Below are 12,883 nucleotides of genomic sequence, written 5' to 3' on the forward strand. Positions count from 1 at the left end.
ATGCTCTTGAGTCACTGCAGGCCACGTTACAATTATCCTGAAATTAACCAGTATGGATTCCTCCAGTACAGACTATGTGCCTGCTGTCATGGCAGTTCCGTGGAGGCCAACCCCATCCGCACTCCAGCTGCCCGGCTCTTATTCCTGAACAAAGTTGCTTCAACAGCCGAGGCCCCTTGGGCAGCACCAAGGACTCTGAGAACAGAGTTTATCCCCTCGTCCCCGCAGTGTCTGTATCACTACGGCACTGTCACATGATCCATCCCCAGGCTGCTAAGATCAATTTCCCTGAATAATCCTGGAGACCACTCAGCTGAGAAAACTCTTGGAGGGATGAAGACCCAGCCTCCTTCAGTGAACTGAGAACTGCACATTGATAGAGCAGCGTGTACTATTCTTTACAGCCCATTAATTCCATTTGGGCTTTAAAGACTTTCTCTCTCTGTCTAGCACAAGACAGCCAATAGTGAGCACAAGGGAAATTTAAGTGCCTGAGCCTGGAAGAATATAGCTGAGTTCTATATGAAAGTTTCCTGGCTGCTATTTCTGCTCAATGTGACTTTTATTATCAGCCGTAGAGAACCTAGGGAGCCAAAGAGACCCAGAGCTTACACATCATCCCAGCAGCATCTCTCTCATTCTTTCAGGGAAAGAAGAAAAAATCACATGCTTATATTCCACCAGCCCCACTCTTTCCCTCACATAAAGCAGCAGCGCCTGGACCGGAATAGAGCTGCCTTTCATTAGCAGGGAGAAAAGTATTAACAGCAATAAAAGGAATTCTTTTTCCAGCAGCTCTCAGAAAGGAGCGAGCGCTCCAAGGGCACCGGAAGTGCAGGTGTTCCTCGTGTTGAGTGCTGCGCCACAAGGGAACTGGTGGAGGGGGTGCCCAGCTGTTTGTATGGAGCCTGTGCACCTGCCGGAAGAGGGGCCACCTGCCATAGGACAGACCTCCCTCGTTCCCAGTCCAGAATGTTGGGCCCATTATATGGGCATGATTGTCCATGTGCCTCATGCTGCAATTCCCACTGGGGCCTGGAGGAGGCGGGATTGTCCATTGTTCTCAACGTGAGTTGCCATGTGCTGGCCCATACTCTCTTTCAGGAGGTGTCACTGCACTGGCCAGTGCAGCAGGGAATCCTGCCCATCCCTGGGCTGGTGGAGAGAGACACCCAGAGGGGATTGGGAAGCAGAGGGGAGGGGAGTTGTTCTTTGAGGGGCAATGAGATGCCCGGGGTTTGTTAATTCTTTTCCTACAGTGCCCCTTGTGGGATGTTCTCCCACATGCATGGGTGTACGGCTGCAGGATGATGCCTCTCTCCAGGAAGGGGAGGCGAGACCAGATCCGGTTTCTGTCTGGAAAGGAAAGCTAAGGGGTCTGATTCTTCCTGACCTGAAGGGAGAGAGGACACGAGTAGATTAAGGCTCCTTTGCGGTCCTCATACTCTGTGACTGTGCAGGGGCCCTGGTGTAATTTAGGGCAGCCTTACAGCTGCTGTAACTTGCCCCGCCCTGCAACAAGCCATGGCTGAGAAGCTGTGAACAGACACAGTGAACTCCAGTCACACTCCCAATCCAACCTCTACACCAAGGGCAGGGAGTGGGGCAATGAGAGCCCTTATCCCAGCTCTCCTACGGCCAGAGAGGCCCCCTACAATTAGGTGTTCTCAGGGGACAATCCCACCCACGCTAAGGCCCCTTGATGCTGGCAGAATCACTAAGGCTCAGACTCCAGATGCCTCGGCCTCTGGCTCAATGGTCTCTGGAATCAGCTTCGAATGTCGGCACCATTGACTCAGCCCTGCAACCTTTTGCAATCCATTGAATTCCCTGCTGAGTGACTATTAAACACCCTTCTGCAGTGGCTGTCTCGGAAAGCGCTGGGGTGTGTCCCCATGTCCTGGGTCAGACCTTTTCTTCCCCATTCTGTTGTGGGGTGCACCCTGCGATGGCTGCCCTCTGCTCCAGAAGAAGCTGTGTCTCAGCCGTGGGAAGGGTGATGAAAGGTGTTAGGGGCGTATCGCTAGAGTCATTTCTCGAGGCACAGCTCCATGACCACAGAGAAGGCAGGTTACCCAACAGAGAGCTCAGGGGTAAGAGTAACTCCCAGCTGGGGGCTTTGCCAGGAACCAATAATGAAAGTTAGATTCCTGCTGCCTACAGAGACTTCTTTTGCATAATACCCACAATTCCTCCTCCTGGTGCCTCTTTCTGAGCTCCAGAATAATCCTCTCTCCTCTCTGGCCACAGTTAATGGTTCTGTCAGCAGCCCAGGGATTGACTTGGCTTGTTAACCCTGCTGGAGCTGCCCTGTCCTCTACTAAGGTTGGCTGGTCCCCGAGATGTGCAGTACATTGGAACACTCACATGTGGAACTGAAGTCACAGTTTGTCAGCTGGGCTGCCCCTCCTCTCCAATCAACAGCTAACAATGTGGTGCAGGGACATACAATGCAGGGGATTCACTGCTGACTGATGCTCCATTGCAGCATGCCTAGACACGGCCCTTTACCAAATCCCCCCAATCTTTGGCAAGGGGGAGTCAGAATCCCAGATAGCAGGGCCGAGCCCTGATCTCTATAAGTGACCAAACTGGAACCCTGGATCTTAACTCCTGAGCTTTGGGGGGGTCCAACGTCCAGGCACAATTTTCTGACCCTGGGCCTCTTTCAGTTACGAATGGCAGCTTTCCCATCATGCCATCCCCCCGTGTGGGTGTCAGCCAGCACAGCAAAGAGGAACATTGGCTGCAGGCATGGTGGGCGAGAGGCCAACTCTCTTCCTCTTTCTTAAGGGGCTGCCACTGGCATACAGCACCGCTAGCACCTTCCGAGGGATTTCAGTGTTTAAGGAAATTGCTAGGCTGACAGCTCTCTTTTTATCCACCGATCGGGTCTGACATAAGCAGCTGCCGAGCAAACTTCCCTCACCTGCAAAGAGCAATGGTTGAACATGGAGATGTCCCTTCGCCGTGGCCGTTCAGTCCTTCAATAGCTGCCATTTAGGGTGGAGGTTTCCATCATGTGTCATCTGCCCGGACAGAGACTCGCCAATCTCATTTCACATAGGCCATGTCACAGCCTTCAGATAGTGACAACTGCTCAGCTAGGGATCTGACCAGATTCAACCCAGCACCCTAAGCCCTGGCCAGGCAGGCAATTTGCCCTGATTCCAGCTCTCCGTGTAGCTGCAGCGTTTCAAGACCAAAGGTGCAGAGAAGTAAATAAACTGTGATTTGCACCAGGGCAGCTTAATCAATCAGGGATGTCACTTCATCCTAGTCAGTCTATTCTAGGGGTTTGCACCTGTGCAGTTACATCAATGGCTGCCCATCGGGGCAGATACCCCATGGACATCCCTTACAGCAGCCCCCACAACAGGCTACATCAACCTACGACCAGGCAAGACTGCAGCCCCTGAGCTGCAGCCCCTCCTCTGCATACGCGGTTAACATTTGTTGTGTTGGCAGGTCGGGCAGCGTCAAGCACACATTTTCCCAAGCCCACCCACTTGCCACCTGTGCATCAAAAGCAGATTTTTAATCATTAATGCTGCAGGACCAACAGGAGACAGAGGCGGGCAACGATTGCCTCCTTACGGAAGAGCGGCTGCAAAAGGAGCTGCCCCTCCTGCGAAAGAAACTGATCTCCTCTCATCACCACTGGCAGCGGAAAGGCAGAGCAGATGATGAGGAGGAAGAGGTATCAAGGCTGCTGACCCTGTGCACAAATCCACGCACCGCCTGGGCTGCTGTAGAATTCATCGTGCTGGCTCAGGAGTCACATGCAAACAATGGCCCGTGCCTGCCGCTATCCTAGCAAGGCTGCCTTTCACAGGGAGTTTGATGGGGCAAGGTGCCCATTCACTCTACTTCTGCTCCCTCACCCACATTCACCTCAGTCTTCACAACCCCTTTAGTGTCTGTCTCCTCTCTCTTCGTTCCCCTGTCCTCCTCTTCCCGTCTCAGCCCAGGTGGAATTCTAACCAATGTCGTGAGAGACTGCAGGTCCCACTGAGGCGTGGAGATGTGGGATGGCATCAAAATCTTTAAGGCCCCTTGCAATCAAGAATGGTATCTTCCCATGGGAGTATAGCTGGCACGGGTCCTAAGAGTTTGCTCTGTATCCCAGGGAGTGGCATATGGCAATCTTAGAGCAATTGCATTAGTTACATGCAATTACATTTTCTATTGGATGAATGGATGGACAGAGGGACAGACAGGATTGTCCTGCAGGAAATGACTGAACTCTTTCATAATAAGCATCATTTCCTGCAGGGAATGAACTCACAGTACAGAAGAAGCTTGAATTATCGCAAGAATTAGTGCACGGGACCCACAGCCAGGCCCCCTGAGTCCTAGCCCCAGCGCTGTCACTGATTCATTGTGGCCAAGCTTTTCAAGAGAACCAGTGATTTTGGATGCCCGACATGAGCCACATTAAGGGGCCCTGATTATCAGCACGCGGATGCTCAGCACTTCCTGAACTTCTGGCCTGGTCTCAATCTGGGCTTTCAAAACAAATGCACCTTAAATAAGAAACGTCTTTTGAAAACACTGCCGGGCACAACAATGAGATTCTCAGCACACCACTGCTGTCAAACATATCTACCCTGTATCCGGGGGTAGTCATGTTAGTCTGGATCCACAAAAACAACAAGGAGTCCAGTGGCACCTTAAGGACTAACCGATTCATTTGGGCATAAGCTTTCGTGAGTACAAAACCTCAGATGCATCTGAAGAAGTGAGAGTTTTTTACCCACAAAAGCTTATGCCCAAATAAATCTTAGTCTTTAAAATGTATCTATTGTCTCCCTCTTCGTGGAGTAGCTAGACTCACCAACTCACGGGTTCATAAAGCACGGTGAAATCTTTAGATGTGAGGCACTAAGCTCCGTTCTCTAGTCTTTCTCTCCGTGTCTCCAGGCAGGAATACTGCCATTGTCTCTGACTGAATACAGCATTGGGCTCAGAGCCCAGCCACATCCCCATCCCTGGGAATGTTTGGCAAGGAGCTGCTGATGGAATCCTTTCAATCCTGCAAACTTGGCTTTACAGAGTCTATTTACTTATTTTCCCTAGAGGCAGAGAAATTAACTCATCCCAGCAGGAGTAGAGAGCTCCCAGGAACATCAAAAACACAACATATATAATTGCGGGGTCGGAGGGGGGAGAGTAATCTATGAATCACACAGGTACAGAAAGCTTGATTGAGGCTGAAGGATCGAGGAGAGGTGGGGTTTTGGGTATGGTCAGAGCTTTGCAATGACTGTGGCTAGATTTTGGGGGAAGGCCATTTCATGGAGGCATCACACAGGTGCAGAGGGAGCTGGGTACAGGGGACTCAGTGGGTGTTCCAGGGCTGGAGCACCCATGGCAAAAAATTAGCAGGTGCTCTGCACCCACTGGCAGCCAAGCTCCCTCCACCCCCACCCACTCCTCGCCTCCTCCTCCTCCCCTTAGCCCATCACGTCCCTGCTTCTCCCGCTCCCTCACAGCACTTCCCATGGCCCTCCCCGCCCCACCTAACAGCTGTTTGGTGGCACTTATGACATTCCGGGAGATTGGGGGAGGAGTGGGGATGCAGCACGCTCAGGGAAGGAGGCAGAGAAGAGGCAGGGTAGGGGTGGGGACTTAGGAGAAGAGGGTAGAACGGGGGTGGGGCGAGGGAGGTGCAGTGGTGGGGCAAGGGGCGAGCATCCGCTGGACAGAGGGGAAGTCAGTGTCTTGGTGGGGCACTGTTTGGAGTAACAGGGTCAAGGTTTGCAATGACTCGTACTTGTTTTTAATGGGAGAGAAGATCAGAGTGTGGCAAAATTTCACATACTAAGCTGGTCACTTTCATCTTGAAGCCATGTTGGCAAATGTTGGTGTCAGCAAAAGGCAGCTTACACCAGTAACAAATATGATACTCCTGGTTTGTGCAGAACAGAAGTCACTAGTGTCTCACTCATGGAAGATAGAGTAAACTCAGCTGACAGCAGCTCCAGTTCATACCCGAGATCAGATCCCCACTCTGTCCTTAGAGAACATCTGCCAACGAGAAGACAAAAGACAATCTAAAGAATATGACTGGAAAACGTCATTCTAATTGCATGTATCCAACCCTCCCTATAACATATCGAGCTCCCTGTGTGCTAATCCGTGGCAGCATTTAAGAATACACAATATAGGGGCTGGGTGTTAGGGAGCCCATGATCTGACCATGTGGATATTTGAATAGTAACTCTGGAATGAACTGGCTAGTGTGTCTGTGCACCATTGTCCTCTCTTAGGGAATGAGAATTATCCAAGTGTGTCTCATAAGTTCTACATCTCTACACAGAAGCTGCAATGAAATTCTGTGTCTTATCTGCAGTAAATGAAGTGCTAAGTGGCCACAGCTGCATTATAGCATTTTGCAGTCCTCTGGCACCTTCCATCCAAGGACCTCAAAGGAGCTTACTTAATTAAAAGAAATTAATGTCTGTATCACTGTACTTATTTATTACAGATGGAGAAACTGAGGCACAACTGGTCGCAGAGCTGGGAATACAACCCAGTGGGCCTGGTCCCAAGTTCTGTATTCTAACCACTCAACCATTCTTCTTCCCGGTCAAGCATCAGCTTGAGAAGAAACTCCCTAACTTTACTGGTGCAACTCTGTGGACACTGTAAAACCTGTTCGGCCCAGGGAGTGAGCTCTGCATACAAACAGATTTTGTATCTGCGATCTACTGAGGAGTCTCTGACATGAGCAGGTTTTTGCTGTCTTTACACTGGGGGGTTGAAAGAGGGTTTGCATCCAACTGGGATTTTCATACATCAATATTCATGAATGTTATCCGCAAGCAGCTTTGATCATTATTAATTATTATTTGTATTCTGGCAGCACCTAAAACGTGCTAGGCACTGCCTCCTTCTCCCTCCAACGCCCAGAATTCAGTCTGTATCTAAGTACTACATGGGCCCTCATCATGGCCCCAACCCTACCCCTTTCCCCCAGCACACACAGGAGAGCGGAGACGGTTACAAAGAAAATATGTACAATTTTTCTATGCATGTTATTGTGGCAACCTGCCTGGAACTTGGAGGGAGGAACACAGGTTTCAAGAGGGAAGAGTTTGGAGGAAGCACCTGGAACGTAGTCAATAGGCACATGGCCAGAGTCAAATGCTAGCTACGGTTGCAGCACCTCTGTAAATCGTTCTCTTAATAAAGATCCAGTTTAGTTTTATGAGCCCGGAGTTCTTTCATGTTATTACCCCGCTGGTGATGCATGAAATAGTGATTTCTGTTATTATTTGTATTACAGTGCAAATAACACCGAGATGAGGGTCTCACTGTGCTAGGTGCTGCACAGACACATAGTAAAAGGCGGTCCCTGCCGGGAAGATCTTACAGTCTCAATAGACAAGGGGTGGGAAGGGAAAAGCGAGGCACAGAGAGGGAAAGCAATTTGCCCAAGGTCACCCAGCAGGCCAGTGGCAGAACTAAGAACAGAACCCTAGTCTCTTGACCGCCCCATCTATAGCCCTGACCATTCGACAACACTGCCTCAGCGGACACACACATTCTATTTATTGTTTAAATTACAATTAAATAATTATGTAATTTAATATATTTAAACAAATCTACATCAAATCTACCCAGCTGCTCCTTGATCTCTGTGATTAACAGCCAATCAGTCCCCTCTAGGCCTTATGGAACCAACCTGTGTTATTATTTGCAATGCAATGTAGCTCTGAGGTCCCAGTCACACTCCCCTTGTGCTATCCACCCAGAATGAAAGAGAAAGTCCCTGTCCCTTACAATCAATGGGCTTGTCTACATGCAAGCCTGCACCGGCGTAACTAAAGGAGTGATTTTATTAAACTGGTGCCAGCGGCAGTGGGGATTTCCTTTAATCAATATTAACCTGGTTTATAGTGAGTTGGATTTGTCTGACAGGAGTATGGTTTAGCTAAAAGGACATCCACTCAGCTTTTTGTGCTGGTTGAACTCAAACCATTTTAAAAGCACGCCTTTAGTTAAACCCATGGAGCTTGTGCGGATAGAGAAGGCCTAAGTAGTTCAGAAGGGGGTTTGAAGGAGGGGAGGGCAGTGCCTCAGCGGCTCATTTCAGGGAGGCATTGGCTGTGTTTACTGAACACGAGTTCCATGCCCCATGAGAAATGAGATGGCTGACGCCAGGGCAAGGAGAGCTCAAAAGCAGGGCATTTTATTTATTTATTTGCTCTAACAGAAAGCCAGGCAGCGGGGCCAGGCAACATGGAATTGTAATGGCTTTCCCAGAGAGCTGACGTTTCCCTTCAATTTCATATTTCAAACATTTTTAAAGGACAAAAACCAGCCCGTGTTCACCATCTGGGAGCCAAGTTCTGTGCATGATCTTCTGCACAATGTCTCCCCGAAGGCAGGTGGGGTTTATTTCAAACTAGGGGAAACTGGGAAAGCTATTATGGATTTGAAGAAGTGCAGAAATGTTCCATAGGGTCCTCGGCTGCCTATCAACATGGCTTAGAGAGAGCAGGCCACCTGCAAAGACAGCAGAGTGAGCAGAGGGGAAGGAGGCCTGCATACCTGCTGAAAAGGAGGAGATCTATCTGCAATGGAGTCCCGGGTATCAAGTGTGTTGCTCTCCAGCCCAGGCATATAGAAACACTGGCCTGCTGATTGTTCCAAAAGGAGAAGTGCATTATGCTTCTAAAACGAGGGGATGCTTATGCCCTGCCTGCCTGTAGCAGGGTGGACCTCTGCTCCTGCCCTGAAGGTTAAAAACAGCCCCGGGGAAGGGGTTGGGGCTGGAGAAAGCAGCCTTTAAGCTGGGCTGATTGGGGAAGTGGCTGCAGCTGGGGCCATGCCCCAAACTGAACCACAGGGCCTAATAAGGCGGCCAGGGAAGCCAAGGGCAAACAGTCTCTCTTTGACTGGAGAGAGACACAGGCCTGGCTGCTTGGGAACTCACCCAGGGGACCTAGAAGAAGGCAGGGCTGGGGAAAGGCCTTAGGAGCTGGGAAGCTCTAGGCCAGCAACTCCCCAGGCTGCAGAGCTGGTTCTAGGCCTCCTAGGTACTGGGCTTGCAGAGGGGCAAATGGAAGGTGGGTAAAGGCAGCCAGTCCAAAGCCCTTGTTGCCTGTGATGATTGGCTGATACACTGCAGTCTGCCCCAGGGCACCGGGGCTAAATAGAGACTGGCAGTAGCCACGACTGAGGCAAACAGGGGATAGTGGGGTGAGGGTTCCCTATGGGAGGGGGGAGACCCAGTTAAAGTGGCACCGGGGTCCAGGGAGGGACACAGGGGCCAGCAGCGGACAGGTGGATCACTGGCCTGCAGAAGGCGCTCTGGGCTGGAATTTGAGCTAACTCCCTGAAGTCACCAGCAGCAGGCGCCACAGGGGTGAGTCCGCACGTCTACACTGCCCTAAACTGTTGCTGTGCACTATTAAACAGCTGGTTCTTTCCACCCCAGAAGTGGCTGCATTTCAGTAAGAGGTGAAGCAATTCCCGTGTACTGTATTTCACAAAGTGCCTGACAGGGAAAGGGTGCCCTGAAAAGATGGTCTGTGCTCTGAAGAGCACACAGAAGCTGAGCAGGGCTGGCAGCTGTGAACACAACAGCAGTGTTCTGTGCTTTGCAATGGCTATCTATTTGCTCGTAGGAGCAGTTTAAGGTGTCAGCTACACTTTATTAAGCTCTGGATTGATTTGTGTTCATCTCCTAAAGAGTCAGCGACACTGTTTTTGGAGAGGTCAAGTTTAGGGGTCAAATTTTGCCTCCAGATCGACACCCTGGATGTCAAAACCAGTGGGAGTCACAGGACTCAGCAGCTTGCAAGCTGTATGAAAAATGACTCATAGCGTTCCTCAGAGGGCTTTACCTTCCAGGGATCTCAGCCGGCTGTCAACGAGATGTAAAGGAACCTGTTTCTGTTGTGCTGTTTGTTTAGGGCACTGAGGCTTCTGAGACGTGCAAAGCGTTCAGTGGTTCTTTGAAAACACGAATTCAAAGCTGGGAGTAAGGAAATGCAACATTTTTTCCCTTCCCTCCTTTGACAGCTGTTGGCGCTTACAGCAGCAGCCTTGATGCCACAGATTGGAATGGTGGGGGAGGGTGAAAGCTTGCCTTGTGCTAAGTGGCTGCTGTAACCATACGACAAAGTCATGCATAACAGACATTAAGCAGAAGGTGCCACATGGACCTGGCCTCAGTCTTGAGATCTGCTGGAAAGCTAACTCTCCCATCACCTTGTGTGAAATTTGCCATCTGTCCCATGGCATCAGGACTAGGTGCTGACGGTCAGGGGCAGTGGGGGATAGCTGCAGCACCCCTCAGATGATGAATGGGAAAACTGCTCCCCCAGTTTTAAGAAAAGTCCAAATTGTGATCTCAGATACAGCACGGTAAGGCCCGTTGCGGGGTTGCTCAGGATTTCTGCCAAACAAGACGTGTCCCAGCCTGTGATTATGTCCCTCCCAACATTGCAAAACAGGAGAAGATGTAAGCCAGTTGTAGCTGTCCAGATCTGTTGTCTAGCCCACATTCTCTAGACCTGACACTCCTTGAATCCCAGTGAAACAGGATCCATAACCAATCCAGTGTCAGAGGGACATAGCTCCAAGGGAAACAGCATCTGGGAGTATCAAGGTGAAAGGGTCGTCTCGGTAAATTCCATGGAGATGTCATAATTCTGCATTGTCATAGTCTGGGTAAAAGACTTGGAAGCTTGGTCTCCATCCACACCCTACTTCGCATATTGCCAATACATTGTGGCCGGGAGGGGGTTGACCAGACCGAAGCCCTTTTTGGGATCCTTGCCCACTTTCTGCTCAGGCTTGTGGACTGTGCTGCTTGGCCCATGGCTGGGACACTGCTGTGGTTTCTCAGACCACTTCAAAGCAGCAGCTGTGGAAGACAATCCTTCAACACCCACCCCGTTTAACCTGAGCTTTCCCAGTCTCTTCACTAGGGCTGCTGATTTGCGTGTGCATGTGTTGTGGGGAAGTCGGCCTTAGGATGCTAACATCCCAGAGCTATTTCACACACCGCCATAAGCAAACCCCTGCCTAGAAAAGTGCATCCGAGCTGCAAAACGAGGAAGTGGGCTGTGATCTTGGGAACGTTTCCTGCGATCATTACGAAACCTCTGCAAAGGGCCAGCCTGCCAACAGGGGCATATTAAAAGAAAAACAATTGTGGTGCTGAGCAGCCCACAGGCTGCCGCTATACCTTGAGCTCTGAACACGAGACATCTTGCCGACTGGCCTCTATCTCCAGGATAGGAATGAATTGCAGCAGGAATCTGACAAATCCTGGTACCTGCAAGCACACTGATCCAAGTTCAATTCCCATCTGACCCTGAAGACCCAGAACTGCAGGATCTAGCTCTTTGGAGAACCTGGATTCCCCTGCGGAATAATACATCCCTGGATTACTGTATGCTTGAAGTGAGTGGCTCAATTTCTTCACAGCTGAAAGTTGATCTACCTATCAAAGTGTTTCTATAGCAGCCATTATTTGTGGTATCTAACCATTGAAAAGACAATTGGGTCTGACAGTTGTCCATTGGAGACTTCCTAATGTATCAGTAGCATAGTGGCTCAAGAGCAACAGGGGACTCTCCAAAATTTGGGGCATTGCTAAGTAGGGAAGGCAGTTCCTCCCAAATCCAAAGGATCACTTTTAAACTGGGAAGCAGGATAGTCAGGTGTCATGCAGAGAGTTACCGTGTAAGTTTATAAACCATTAAACTTCATTTAAGTGTTACTGAGCCCCAAGGCCAAATATACATCCCTCAGAACAGGGCTTCACATGCAACTCTATTGGCAAGCTTACTCACAGGAAGCAAGGCCCAGGAGATGGAAAGATAAGGAAAAGGCAAAAGTCCCTACCATTAAGTCACCCAGAGGCTTAGGCCTGATTGCAAGTTACATGAAGGCATCTAAATGCCATCCTGGTAGCATTCAAAGCCTCAAAGGATATTGAACCAGCCTGCTGAGCATACCTCCAGCCTGTGCAGAACTGGTGTAAGACCTGTACACAAGCGCCGCTCCCAGCCCCCAACACAGGATACATGGACAGAATGCCTTGGTCTAGGGCTAGTCTCTGATTCCCAGGGCACAGCTTAGGCCTGGTCTATACTAGAAAATTACGTCAATTTAGCTACGTTGCTCAGGTGTGTGAAAAAGCCAATGTAACCCCCCATGTAGAGAGCATTAGGTTGATGGAAGAATATTTCCACTGACCCAGCTATGGCCTCTCGGGGAGATGGATTACCTACGCCGAAAGGAGAAGGGAAGTGTCTACACTGAAGTGCTACAGAGGTGCAGCTGCAGCGGTACCACTACAGCATTTCAACTGTAGATAAGCCCTGTGGCTGCTCTAACCTACCCTAGAGGCTGGGCAGGTCCCGCCCAGTCCTAGAATATGGGATGCACAAATCCTGACCATCTGCCACACACCCTTCCCCAAGCACAGGATCAGAGTAACTGAGACACAGGCCTGTGAAGTACTATAAAGAGAACAAACTTCATTCAGCCATATAGGGTTATCCAGGGTGACAGCATAAACCACAAGAGGGAAATGCGAGCCCCCCAAAATGAAAATGCAGCTGCATCAGGTGAGTGCATTCAAATTTCTTTATTCTACTTTCAGTATCCTGGAAAAACCCAACCACCTCCCAGAAATAAGCACGACTGGCAATTCACTTACTGTGCTCCTAAATGGATTTGCACGTGGCTAATTCTGTGCAAATGCCTCTCTTGGCTCCTCTCTTCTCAAAGTTGTTTCTCTATATGCTAATAACTGACCTTCCATTTAGCCCCTTTGGTATTAACATTGCCCGGTGTTTATTCCAGGCTATGCGCACGGCCTCGCTAATGCTCCCAGACGACTGGGAGAGCCATT

The sequence above is a fragment of the Gopherus flavomarginatus genome, chromosome 5, assembly GCF_025201925.1.
Source record: "Gopherus flavomarginatus isolate rGopFla2 chromosome 5, rGopFla2.mat.asm, whole genome shotgun sequence".
Lineage (NCBI taxonomy): Eukaryota > Metazoa > Chordata > Testudines > Testudinidae > Gopherus > Gopherus flavomarginatus.